Below are 11,971 nucleotides of genomic sequence, written 5' to 3' on the forward strand. Positions count from 1 at the left end.
GCAGAGAGGGGGGGGGGGGGGGGGGGGGGGGGGGGGGAGGGTGGACTTGGGAGAATCTTGCAAACTGAAAATAATGTAGCATCTTCTTTGTGCTGCCTAATTATCTCTGGGAAAAGTAATTAAACTGCAGTGTCCCAGTGAGCAATTAGTGACCTGTATAATATATTTGTGATCTGTAACTGGATTGTTGATGTCCCTGTAGCCATGAGCCAGGTGCTCAAATGTTCAGAGTCATGTGCTGAACTTGGAAGAATTGTCCCCGTGGTGAAACTTGGTTGGAAATAAGATTCAAGGAGATTACTAAATCTGGGAAATCAACCATAGTGAAAAAAAGTTTGTATTGGCAACTCTTCTCTCACATTCCATGGCAGATGTGCCCCGACTTATGAATGTGATTTGCATGGACAACGTTGGGTGCAGCTAATCTGCCTCTGGAGCAGCCTTGGATCCTTTCTTTCATCTTGTTTTCATCTGAACATTGCACAGAATTAGAGGAATTCCCTTTGGAAGATAATGTCAAAATTATAATGGCAGGAACTGAAAACCTGACAGTCAAAAATTTGGGAAAATATTTCAAAATATATATCCCCCCCATCCATATTTTGAAATATTTTCCCAAATTTTTGACTATCAGGTTTTTAGTTCCTGCGATTATAATTTTGACATTATCTTCCAAAGGGAATTCCTCTAATTCTGTGCAATGTTCAGATGAAAACAAGATGAAAGAAAGGATCCAAGGCTGCTCCAGAGGCAGATTAGCTGCACCCAACGTTGCCCATGCAAATCACATTCATAAGTCGGGGCACATCTGCCATGGAATGTGAGAGAAGAGTTGCCAACACAAACTTCTTTTCACTATGGTTGATTTCCCAGATTTAGTAATCTCCTTGAATCTTATTTCCAACCAAGTTCCACCACGGGGACAATTCTTCCAAGTTCACCACATGACTCTGAACATTTGAGCACCTGGCTCATGGCTACAAGGACATCAACAATCCAGTTACAGATCACAAATGTATTATACAGGTCACTAATTGCTCACTAGGACACTGTAGTTTAATTACCTTTCCCATAGATAATTAGGCAGCACAAAGAAGATGCTGCATTATTTTCAGTTTGCAAGATTCTCCCAGGTTCATCCTCCCCCGCGACCAGAGATCCATCTGAGCCCGCTCTCCTCCTCCGGCGGACGCCAGCGGAAGGCCAGGAAGGTGCTGCAGGCTCTCGAAGGACTGCAGGTCGGAAGGTTGGTGGAGTGAGACCAGCAATCGAGGTAGGTTGGGGGTGTGCTCTGCCGAGGGGGGCCTACCTCCCAGGGGGGTCTGATCCCGGGGGGGGGGGGGTCTGCCGGGGGAGCCTGCCTCCCAGGGGGGTCTGATCCGGGGGGGGTTGTCTGCCGGTTAGTGGGGGGGTCTGCGAAGGATGGTCGAGGAGGATGGGCTTCGGAGGTTCCCCTGCAGAATAGAAATCCGCTTCGGATTTTTATTCTGCAGGTTGCTTACAGCGCCGATCTGGAACGGACCAGAAGACGGTAAAGTGGCATTTGGCGGTAGAGTTGGGCGCGCTGTTAATTAAGTCGATTTAAATGCATGTTAATGCACTTAAATCGTCGGGCCGCCCAATTCGGTCGCGGACCGGACCCGCGCCCGAATCGGGTGTCGGTAAAGCCGAGATCTGCTCGGATTCGGGTGCAGACCGTGTTAAAGGCCCGACACCCGACTTTACCGCGATTTTGAGCCCGAAAACGGGCGCGAATGTTTGGTAAAATCGGGCCCTCAGTGTAATTGTCGAGGCCGGTAATCTGTATTTATTTCTTCTAATTCCTGTGGGCAGTCTCTTTCCGACACTCATCAGAAGGGGCAGCACGGTGGCACAGTGGTTAGCACTGGACCTGCTTGGGTCCCAGCTTGGGTCACTGTGTGGAGTTTGCATATCCTCCCTGTGTCTGCGTGGGTTTCCTCCAGGTGCTCCAGTTTCCTCCCACAGTCCAAAAGACTTGCTGGTTAGGTGCATTGGCCATGCTAAATTCTCCCTCAGTGTACCCGAACGGGCGCTGGAGTGTAGCGACTAAGGTATTTTCACAGTGACTTCATTGCATATGTTCTGAAGTCTCTGTTTTCTTTTTAGAGAAGTGAGCAGCATTCAGTTTTGGTTCCATTGAATCTACCGATGTGTTGTCTGTTGTCCATGGAAACTTTTCCAGAGAGAAAGCCTTACCCGAGTCCGGGGCAGAGTTTAGAGGCTCACGCTGCTCAAGCGCTGCTACTTTCCCAGGTGAATGTCAATTGCAACCCCCCCCCGTCCCAACCCCCCTCCTCCAGACACCAGTCCCAGCTGAAAACCTTCTTCCCCGCAGAGCTGGGAATCAACACAGCAGATGCAACAGAAACTTTAGCACTTCTGAAGCTGCAGAATCCTGTGCAGCAACCTTGAACCAGAATTAATTATCTCCTCTCATTACAGGAGATATGGCTGTCTTGTCTCCATATTCTCAGCAATTCCTCCCTTTGTCTGAGGTTGATCCACGCTGGGCAGAGAGAAGTGTGACTCTCTTACCACAACCTGCAGAAAATAGATAGTAATCCTGAAATTTCATTGGAAAATCACCTCTTGCCCTTTTCCTGACAGTCCGATGGAGCCACAGCAAAATCGCACCGACCTCCTCAGAAGACAAACACGGGACACAGTGGGCAGAGTACCCTTCGTCGTCCAGTACTTCCCCGGAGCGGAGAAGCTACGACATCTTCTCCGGAGCCTTCAACGTGTCATCGATGAAGATGAACATCTCGCCAAGGCCATCCCCACACCCCCATTTCTTGCCTTCAAACAACCGCACAACCTTTGGGGCGGCACGGTAGCACAGTGGTTAGCATTGCTGCTTCACAGCTCCAGGGACCTGGGTTCGATTCCCGGCTTGGGTCACTGTCTGTGCGGAGTTTGCACATTCTCCTCGTGTCTGCGTGGCTTTCCTCCGGGTGCTCCGGTTTCCTCCCATAGTGCAAAGATGTGCGGATTAGGTTGATTGGCCAGGTTAAAAAATTGCCCCTTAGTGTCCTGGGATGCGTAGATTAGAGGGATTAGCGGGTAAAATATGTAGGGATATGGGGGTAGGGCCTGGGTGGGATTGTGGTCAGTGCAGACTCGATGGGCCAAATGGCCTCTTTCTGTACTGTAGGGTTTCTATGAATTCAATGAACCTCAAACAGACCATCGTCCGCAGCAAACTACCCAGCCTTCAGGAGAACAGTGACCACGACATCACACAACCCTGCCACAGCAACCTCTGCAAGACGTGCCGGATCATCGACACAGATGCCATCATCTCACGTGAGAACACCATCCACCAGGTACACGGTAAATACTTTTGCGACTTGGCCAATGTTGTCTACCTGATACGCTGCAGGAAAGGATGTCCCGAGGCATGGTACATTGGGGAAACCATGCAGACGTTACGACAACGGATGAATGAACACCGCTCGACAATCTTCGGGTAAAGCGTTCTCCAAGGCGGCCTTCACGACACATGACCGAAAGCTAATACTGCCAAATAAACTTGTTGGACTTTAACCTGGTGTTGTGAGACTTCCTACAGTTTGATGGAGGTCAGTCATTTTTCCCTTAGTTGTTGAAGTTTATTAAAATCTCGGACCTTTAATTTCCAATCTGCCATACAGCAGTGAATGATTCAGCTGTGACAGTTTTCCCTGGAGTAGATCATTCCTCTTCTGAAACTCTTTCCCTGTGGCTTTCGAGGGAACAACAAGTTCCTCAGCATGTCCAAATTTCTTCTCTTCAAGTCACAGAGGTTCCGAAGGTGGAATTTCTTCAGTTTTCACTTGTGGATCAGTCTCTCATTGAAAAGTCTTTGTTGTTCTTGAGTTTTGTCATCCTGCAACCAACACTCTGCATCCCAGTAATGCTGACAACAATGCTGATAAAGCTGCAGGGTGGCACGGTGGCACAGTGGTTGGCACTGCTGCCTCACAATGCCAGGGACCCGGGTTCAATTCTGGCCTCGGGTCACTGTCTGTGTGGAGATTGCATGTTCTCCCCGTGTCTGTGTGGGTTTCCTCCGGGTGTTCCAGTTTCCTTCCACAGCCCAAAGATGTGCGGGTTAGGTTGATTGGCCATGCTAAATTGACTCTAGTGTCAGGGGGATTAGCAGGGTAAATATGTGGGGTTACGGGAATAGGGCCTGGGTGGGATTGTGGTCAGTGCAGACTTGATGGGCTAAATGGCCTCCTTCTGCACTGTAGGGATTCTATGATGATGATGATGTCCTACCAGATACCCAGGAGAAAACCCTCATGTCTCGAAGGCTTCTTCCCCAAGAGTGGGAACACTGAGGGGGATTGAATCCCCAGGATTGTGACTTGCACAGGGGAAGAGTAGGAACTGGTGCTGATTTTGAGGATGGCAGATTTTGAATGGGAGTGGATTATACCCATGGAGAGAGAGTCATTAACAACATCAGCTAATATGGGGGCCAGGGTGGGAAGTTCAACAGGTGGTGGGAATAGAGGTGAGGCTGCAGGAAGTGACTCTCAGAGATAGGCTGAGTTTCGAGGGACATGAAGGAACCAGATTCGAAAGAGAAGTGAGTTTAGGGTTAGACAGGGCAAGCCCCTTAAACGATGTTTGGCCCAGTGGACTGGGGGAAGTGAGGAAACAGCACAAACACCTGAAACTCTGTGTTCAAAATGCCATTCAGATAAATCATTGACAGAAATTCCAGTTAGCAATTTGAAATCCTTAGAACAGTCACAAGTCGTGGTACACATCCGTACCAACAACATAGGTAAGAGAAGGGACGGGGATTTAAAACAGGAATTTAGGGAGCTAGGGTGGAAGCTGAGAGCCAGGATAAACCATGTGGTCATCTCTGGTTTGTTGCCGGAGCCACGTGCTAGCGGGTTGAAGAACAGAGAGTGCAGATAAACACGTGGCTGCAGGGATGGTGTAGGAGGGAGGGTTTCAGATACATGGATAATTGGAGCACATTCTGGGGAAGGTGGGACCTGTACAAACAGGACGGTTTGCACCTGAATCAGAGGGGCACCAATATCCTGGGAGGGAAATTTGCTACGGCTCTTCGGGGGGGTTAAAACTAATTTGTCAGGGGGATGGGAAAACGAGCTGTAGTCCAGAAGCCAGTGTTGAGTGTAGTGAGGTACTGAGGAGGGTATCAAGGTCGCAGGAGTGTACCGGCAGGCAGGAAGGTGGGTTGAAGTGTGTCTACTTCAATACAAGGAGCATCCGGAATAAGGTAGGTGAACTTGGAGCGTGGATTGGTATTTGGGACTACGATGTTGTGGCCATTACGGAGACATGGTTAGAACAGGGACAGGAATGGTTGTTGGAAGTTCCGGGGTATAGATGTTTCAGTAAGAGTAGGGAAGCTGGTAAAAGAGGTGGAGGAGTAGCATTGTTAATCAAGGATAGTTTAACGGCTGCTGAAAGGCAGTTCAAGGGGGATCTGCCTACTGAGGTAATATGGGCTGAAGTTAGAAATAGGAAAGGAGCGGTCACATTGTTGGGGGTTTTCTATAGGCCCCCAAATAGTAATAGAGATGTGGAGGAAGAAATTGCTAAGCAGATTATGGATAGGTGCGGAGGTCACAGGGTAGTTGTCATGGGTGACTTTAACTTTCCAAACATTGATTGGAACCTTTATAGGTCGAATAGTTCGGATGGGGCAGTTTTTGTACAGTGTGTGCAGGAGGGTTTCCTGACACAATATGTGGATAGGCCGACAAGAGGTGGGGCCACATTGGACTTGGTACTGGGTAATGAACCGGGCCAAGTGTTAGATTTGGTTGTGGGAGAGTACTTTGGAGATAGTGACCATAATTCAGTGTCTTTCATTATTGCAATGGAGAGGGATAGGACCTTACGGCAGGGCAAGGTTTATAATTGGGGGAGGGGTAATTGTGATGCGATTAGGCAAGAATTAGGGAGCATAAGATGGGAACAGAAACTGTCAGGGAAAGGCACAAATGAAAAGTGGAGCTTGTTCAGGGAACAAATACTGCGTGTACTTGATAGGTATGTCCCTGTCAGGCAGGGAGGAAATGGCAGAGTGAGGGAACCATGGTTCACAAAAGAGGTTGAATGTCTTGTCAAGAGGAAAAAGGAAGTATATGTAAGGATGAGAAAACAAGGTTCAGTTGGGTCGCTTGAGGGTTACAAGGTAGCAAGGAATGAGCTAAAAAAAAGGGCTTAGGAGAGTTAGGAGGGGGCATGAGAAGTCCTTGGCAGGTCGGATCAAGGAAAACCCCAAGGCTTTTTACTCTTATGTGAGAATTAAAAGAATGACCAGGGTGAGGTTAGGTCCGGTCAAGGACAGTAGTGGGAACTTGTGCATGGAGTCAGAAGAGATAGGAGAGGTGATGAATGAATACTTTTCTTCAGTGTTCACCAAGGAGAGGGACCATGTTTTTAAGGATGAGAATGGGATACAGGCTGATAGGCTGGGGAGGTAGATGTTCTGAGGGATGGTGTATTAGCAATTTTGAAAAACCTGAGGGTCGATAAGTCCCCTGGGCCAGATGGGATATATCCTAGGATTCTTTGGGAGGCAAGGGATGAGATTGCAGAGCCTTTGGCTTTGATCTTTGGGTCCTCACTGTCCACGTGGATAGTGCCAGAGGACTGGAGAGTGGCGAATGTTGTTCCTCTGTTCAAGAAAGGAAATAGGAATGACCCTGGTAATTATAGGTCGGTTAGTCTTACTTTGCTGGTCAGTAAGTTAATGGAAAAGGTCCTGAGGGATAGGATTTATGACCATTTGGAAAGATGCAGCTTAATCCGTGATAGTCAGCACGGATTTGTGAAGGGTAAGTCTTGCCTCACAAATTTGATTGAATTCTTTGAGGAGGTAACTAAGTGTGTAGGTGAAGGTAGAGCAGTTGATGTCGTATACATGGATTTTAGTAAGACGTTTGATAAAGTTCCCCATGGTAGGCTCATGAAGAAAGTAAGGTGGTGTGGGATAGAGGGGAAATTTGGCCAATTGGGTAAGTAACTGGCTATCTCATAGAAGACAGAGGGTGGTGGTGGATGGAAAATTTTCAGACTGGAGACCAGTTACCAGCGGTGTACCACAGGGATCAGTGCTGGGTCCTCTGCTATGTGTGATTTTTATCAATGACTTGGAGGAGGGGGCTGAAGGGTGGGTCAGTAAATTTGCTGATGACACCAAAATTGGTGGAGTAGTGGATGAGGTGGAGGGCTGTTGTAGGCTGCAAAGAGACATTGATAGGATGCAGAGCTGGGCCGAAAAATGGCAGATGGAGTTTAACACTGATAAGTGCGAGTTGATTCATTTTGGAAGGACAGATTTGAATGCGGATTACAGGGTCAACGGCAGGGTTCTCAGGAATGTGGAGGAACAGAGAGATCTTGGGGTTCATATCCACAGATCTCTGAAGGTTGCCACTCAAGTGGATAGAGCCGTGAAGAAGGCCTATAGTGTGTTAGCTTTTATTAACAGGGGGTTTGAGTTTAAGAGCCGTGGGGTTATGCTGCAACTGTACAGGACCTTGGTGAGACCACATTTGGAATATTGTGTGCAGTTCTGGTCACCTCACTATAAGAAGGATGTGGAAGCATTGGAGAGAGTGCAGAGGAGATTTACCAGGACGCTGCCTGGTTTGGAGGGTAGGTCTTATGAGGAAAGGTTGAGGGAGCTAGGGCTTTTCTCTTTAGAGCGGAGGAGGATGAGAGGCGACTTAATAGAGGTTTATAAGATGATAAGGGGGATAGATAGAGTGGACGTTCAGAGACTATTTCCTCGGGTGGATGTAGCTGTTACTAGGGGGCATGACTATAGGGTTCATGGTGGGAGATATAGGAGGGATGTATGAGGTAGGTTCTTTACTCAGAGAGTGGTTGGGGTGTGGAATGGACTGCCTGCTGTCATAGTGGAGTCGGACACTTTAGGAAATTTCAAGCGGTTATTGGATAGGCACATGGAGCATACTAGAATGACAGGGAGTGGGATAGCTTGATCTTGGTTTCGGACAAAGCTCGGCACAACATCGAGGGCCGAAGGGCCTGTACTGTGCTGTACTGTTCTATTTCTATTTCTATATGTTCCAGCATTTGTTCTGGTTTCTCTTCAATGAACAAGGTAGGGGTGCTATATGGGTAACTGTACTATTCAATCATCAGGATAAGTTTCACTCACTCTAACCATTTTGTTCCTTCAGCAAGGTAAGGATTGTTCACCATTATCACCAAAGTCGCTAGTCTTGATTGTAAATTTGTAATGTGCTGGGAGCAAAGATGTTGGGTTATGAAATGTAACACCTCTGGCTTTCCATAGTCATGTGAAAGGGGCACGGCGGCACAGTGGTTAGCACTGCTGCCTCACAACTCCAGGGACTTGGGTTCGATTCCCGGCTTGGGTCACTGTCTGTGTGGAGTTTGCACATTCTCCCCATGTCTGCGTGGGTTTCCTCCGGGTGCTCCAGTTTTCTCTCACTGTCCAAAGATGTGTGGGTTAGGTGGATTGGTTATGCTAAATTGACCCTAGTGTCAGGGGGATTAGCAGGGTAAATGCATGGGGGTTTTGGGATAGAGCCTGGGTGGGATTGTGGTCTGTGTAGACTGGACGGGCCGAATGGCCTCCTTCTGTACTGTAGGATTCTATGATTCTATGACTGTGCAATGAGACTGCTTCTGGAGGCAGACTCTCAAGATCAGTTCAACAAAGAAAAAAGGGGGTTCTCACATCCACCCATCTTGCAGGTACATCCATCCACTTTCAATGCACTCCCTCACTATGTATTCATCACTCCAACTCACCCTCGTCCTTATCAATGTCATGCCTCTCTCCTACAGTCACCCTCACAATGTTCTCCATCCATCAGATGAACACATGCTAATACATTCATTCATATATCTCTTGCAGAACACGAGTGACAGGATGAGAGCCACAAGTGACCTTGTGACCAATGTACAGCCGACAAGAGCAGAAGAAGGTCAATAGAATTTCAGCCTGTCTGTCTACCGCAGGGAGGGAGATGGACAATAGTACTGTGATAGTAATAGCACTACTGCCTCACATGCCAGGGACACAGGTTTGATTCCGACCTTGGGTGACTGTGAGGAGTTTGCACATTCTCCTCGTGTCTGGGTTTCCTCCGGGTGCACCGGTGTCCTCCCACAGTCCAAAGATGTGTGGGTTGGTGGATTGGTCATGCAAAGTGCTCCTTAGTGTCAGGGGGATTAGCAGAGTAAATACGGGGGGAGGGGTTACAGAGATAGGGTCTGGATGGAATTGTTGTCCGTGTAGGCACTTGGTGACGCAACTGTAAATAAAAGCCACTTAACTTGTCATGCAACACTCGGTAATGTGACCAGGTACAACAGCAAATGAGAGATGATCATCTTCCCAATGGTAATTTCTCCCAAATCCTTTGTTTTCTCCCCTTGCACAGGCCAGCACATACAGACCAGCAGCTGCTGTAAGTCACCGACAATGGATTCTCTCTTTAAAGAGTGGAGTTGAGATTGTGTCAGGTCAGCCTCACAGTGAGAGCCTCATAGTGACAGCCTCACAATGAGAGTCTACACAGCCTCACAGTGAGAGCCTCACAGTGACAGCCTCACAGTGAGAGTCTACACAGCCTCACAGTGAGAGTCTACACAGCCTCACAGTGACAGCCTCACAGTGAGAGTCTACACAGCCTCACAGTGAGAGTCTACACAGCCTCACAGTGAGAGCCTCACAGTGACAGCCTCACAGTGAGAGTCTACACAGCCTCACAGTGAGAGTCTACACAGCCTCACAGTGAGAGCCTCATAGTGACAGACTCACAGTGAGAGAGCCTCACCTCACAGTGAGAGTCTACTCAGCGTCACTGTGACAGTCTCACAGTGAGAGCCTCACAGTGACAGTCTCACAATGAGAGTCTACACAGCCTCACAGTGAGAGCCTCATAGTGACAGACTCACAGTGAGAGAGCTTCACCTCACAGTGAGAGCCTCACAATGAGTCTACTCAGCGTCACTGTGACAGCGTCACTGTGACAGCCTCACAGTGACAGCCTCACAGTGAGAGTCGACACAGCCTCACAGCAAGAGCCTCACAATGAGAGTCAACACAGCCTCACAGCGAGAGCCTCAGAATGACAGCCTCACAGTGAGAGTCTACACAGCCTCACGATGAGAGCCCCACCTCACAGTGAGAGCCCCACCTCACAGTGACAGCCCCACCTCACAGTGACAGCCCCACCTCACAGTGACAGCCCCACCTCACAGTGACAGCCCCACCTCACAGTGACAGCCCCACCTCACAGTGACAGCCCCACCTCACAGTGACAGCCCCACCTCACAGTGACAGCCCCACCTCACAGTGACAGCCCCACCTCACAGTGACAGCCCCACCTCACAGTGACAGCCTCACCTCACAGTGACAGCCTCACCTCACAGTGACAGCCTCACCTCACAGTGACAGCCTCACAGTGAGAGTCTACCAGCTGGTCTACCAGTCTACCAGAGTCTACCAGTCTATTCAGCTGGAATACTGTGTGCAGTATTGGCCCCCTTATTTGCGGAAGGATATATTGGCCTTGGAGGGAGTGCAGAGAAGGTTCACCAGGTTGATACCAGAGACGAGGGGTATTGATTATGAGGAGAAACTGAGCAGATTGGGTTTGTACTCGTTGGAATTTAGAAGGCTGAGGGGGGGATCTTATAGAGACCTATAAGATAATGAAGGGGCTGGATAGGGTAGAGGTGGAGAGATTCTTTCCACCTAGAAAGGAAGCTAGAACTAGAGGGCACAGCCTCAAAATAAAGGGGGGTCAGTTTAGGACAGAGTTGAGGAGGAACTTCTTCTCTCAGAGGGTGGTGAATTTCTGGAATTTTCTGCCCACTGAAGTGGTGGAGGCTACCTCGTTGAATATGTTTAAATCACGGATAGATGGATTCCTGATCGGTAAGGGAATTAGGGGTTATAGGGATCAGGCGGGTAAGTGGAACTGATCCACTTCAGATCAGCCATAATCTTATTGAATGGCAGGGCAGGCTCGAGGGGCTTGATGGCCTACTCCTGCTCCTATTTCTTATGTTCTTATGTTCCAACAGCCTCACAGTGACAGCCTCACAGTGACAGCCTCACAGTGACAGCCTCATACTGACCTGACACTTCAGTAATGTCGCTTCTCGGCCTTTTGGCTAAGATCAAGTGTAGTGTGGATTGGATGCTGCACTTGGTTGAGGTCATTGGGTTGCATTGGGGCTTCATATGTTTCATATGAAGCAATTTTTAAAAGTTGCATCCCGGCCTTTTGGCTAAGATGCAAATGAGCTCAAGTCTTGGAGGAGGTGTTGCTTTGCTCCTCCAATCATAGAAATCATAGAAATCATAGAAACCCTACAGTGCAGAAGGAGGCCATTCGGCCCATCGAGTCTGCACCGACCACAATCCCACCCCACATATTTACCCGCTAATCCCTCTAACCTACGCATCCCAGGACTCTAAGGGGCAATTTTTAACCTGGCCAATCAACCTAACCCGCACATCTTTGGACTGTGGGAGGAAACCGGAGCACCCGGAGGAAACCCACGCAGACACGAGGAGAATGTGGAAACTCCACACAGACAGTGACCCGAGCCGGGAATCGAACCCGGGACCCTGGAGCTGTGAAGCAGCAGTGCTAACCACTGTGCTACCGTGCCGCCCACGGCTGGCCGCCAAATTCTCCGACTTCACTGCAGCGGGAGCGTGGCGTGTAGGGCCAGTGAGATCGTGCCCAGGGACAATAGTGAAGAGTTCATGTCAGAGACCAGAGTCAGCGCCAGGATTTAATAACAGAAAATGCTGAAAATACTGAGCAGCTCAGGCAGCATCTGTGCAGGGAGAAAGAGAGTTCGCCTCTCAGCCTCCCCCAACTCTACTCAGCTGGACACAGAGGCTATATCATGAGGGTCAGCAACAAAAAGGAGAATCATTCAGAGGCAG

The 11,971-nt window shown here is 48.9% G+C and overlaps 1 pseudogene; it reads left to right on the top strand.

The window, feature by feature from the left end:
- The first annotated feature begins 11,164 nt into the window (after positions 1-11,164).
- LOC144479343 (U2 spliceosomal RNA) lies at positions 11,165-11,368 on the top strand (annotated as a pseudogene).
- The last annotated feature ends 603 nt before the right edge of the window (positions 11,369-11,971 follow it).

This window comes from Mustelus asterias, chromosome 25 (genome assembly GCF_964213995.1).
Source record: "Mustelus asterias chromosome 25, sMusAst1.hap1.1, whole genome shotgun sequence".
NCBI classification, from domain to species: Eukaryota; Metazoa; Chordata; class Chondrichthyes; order Carcharhiniformes; family Triakidae; genus Mustelus; species Mustelus asterias.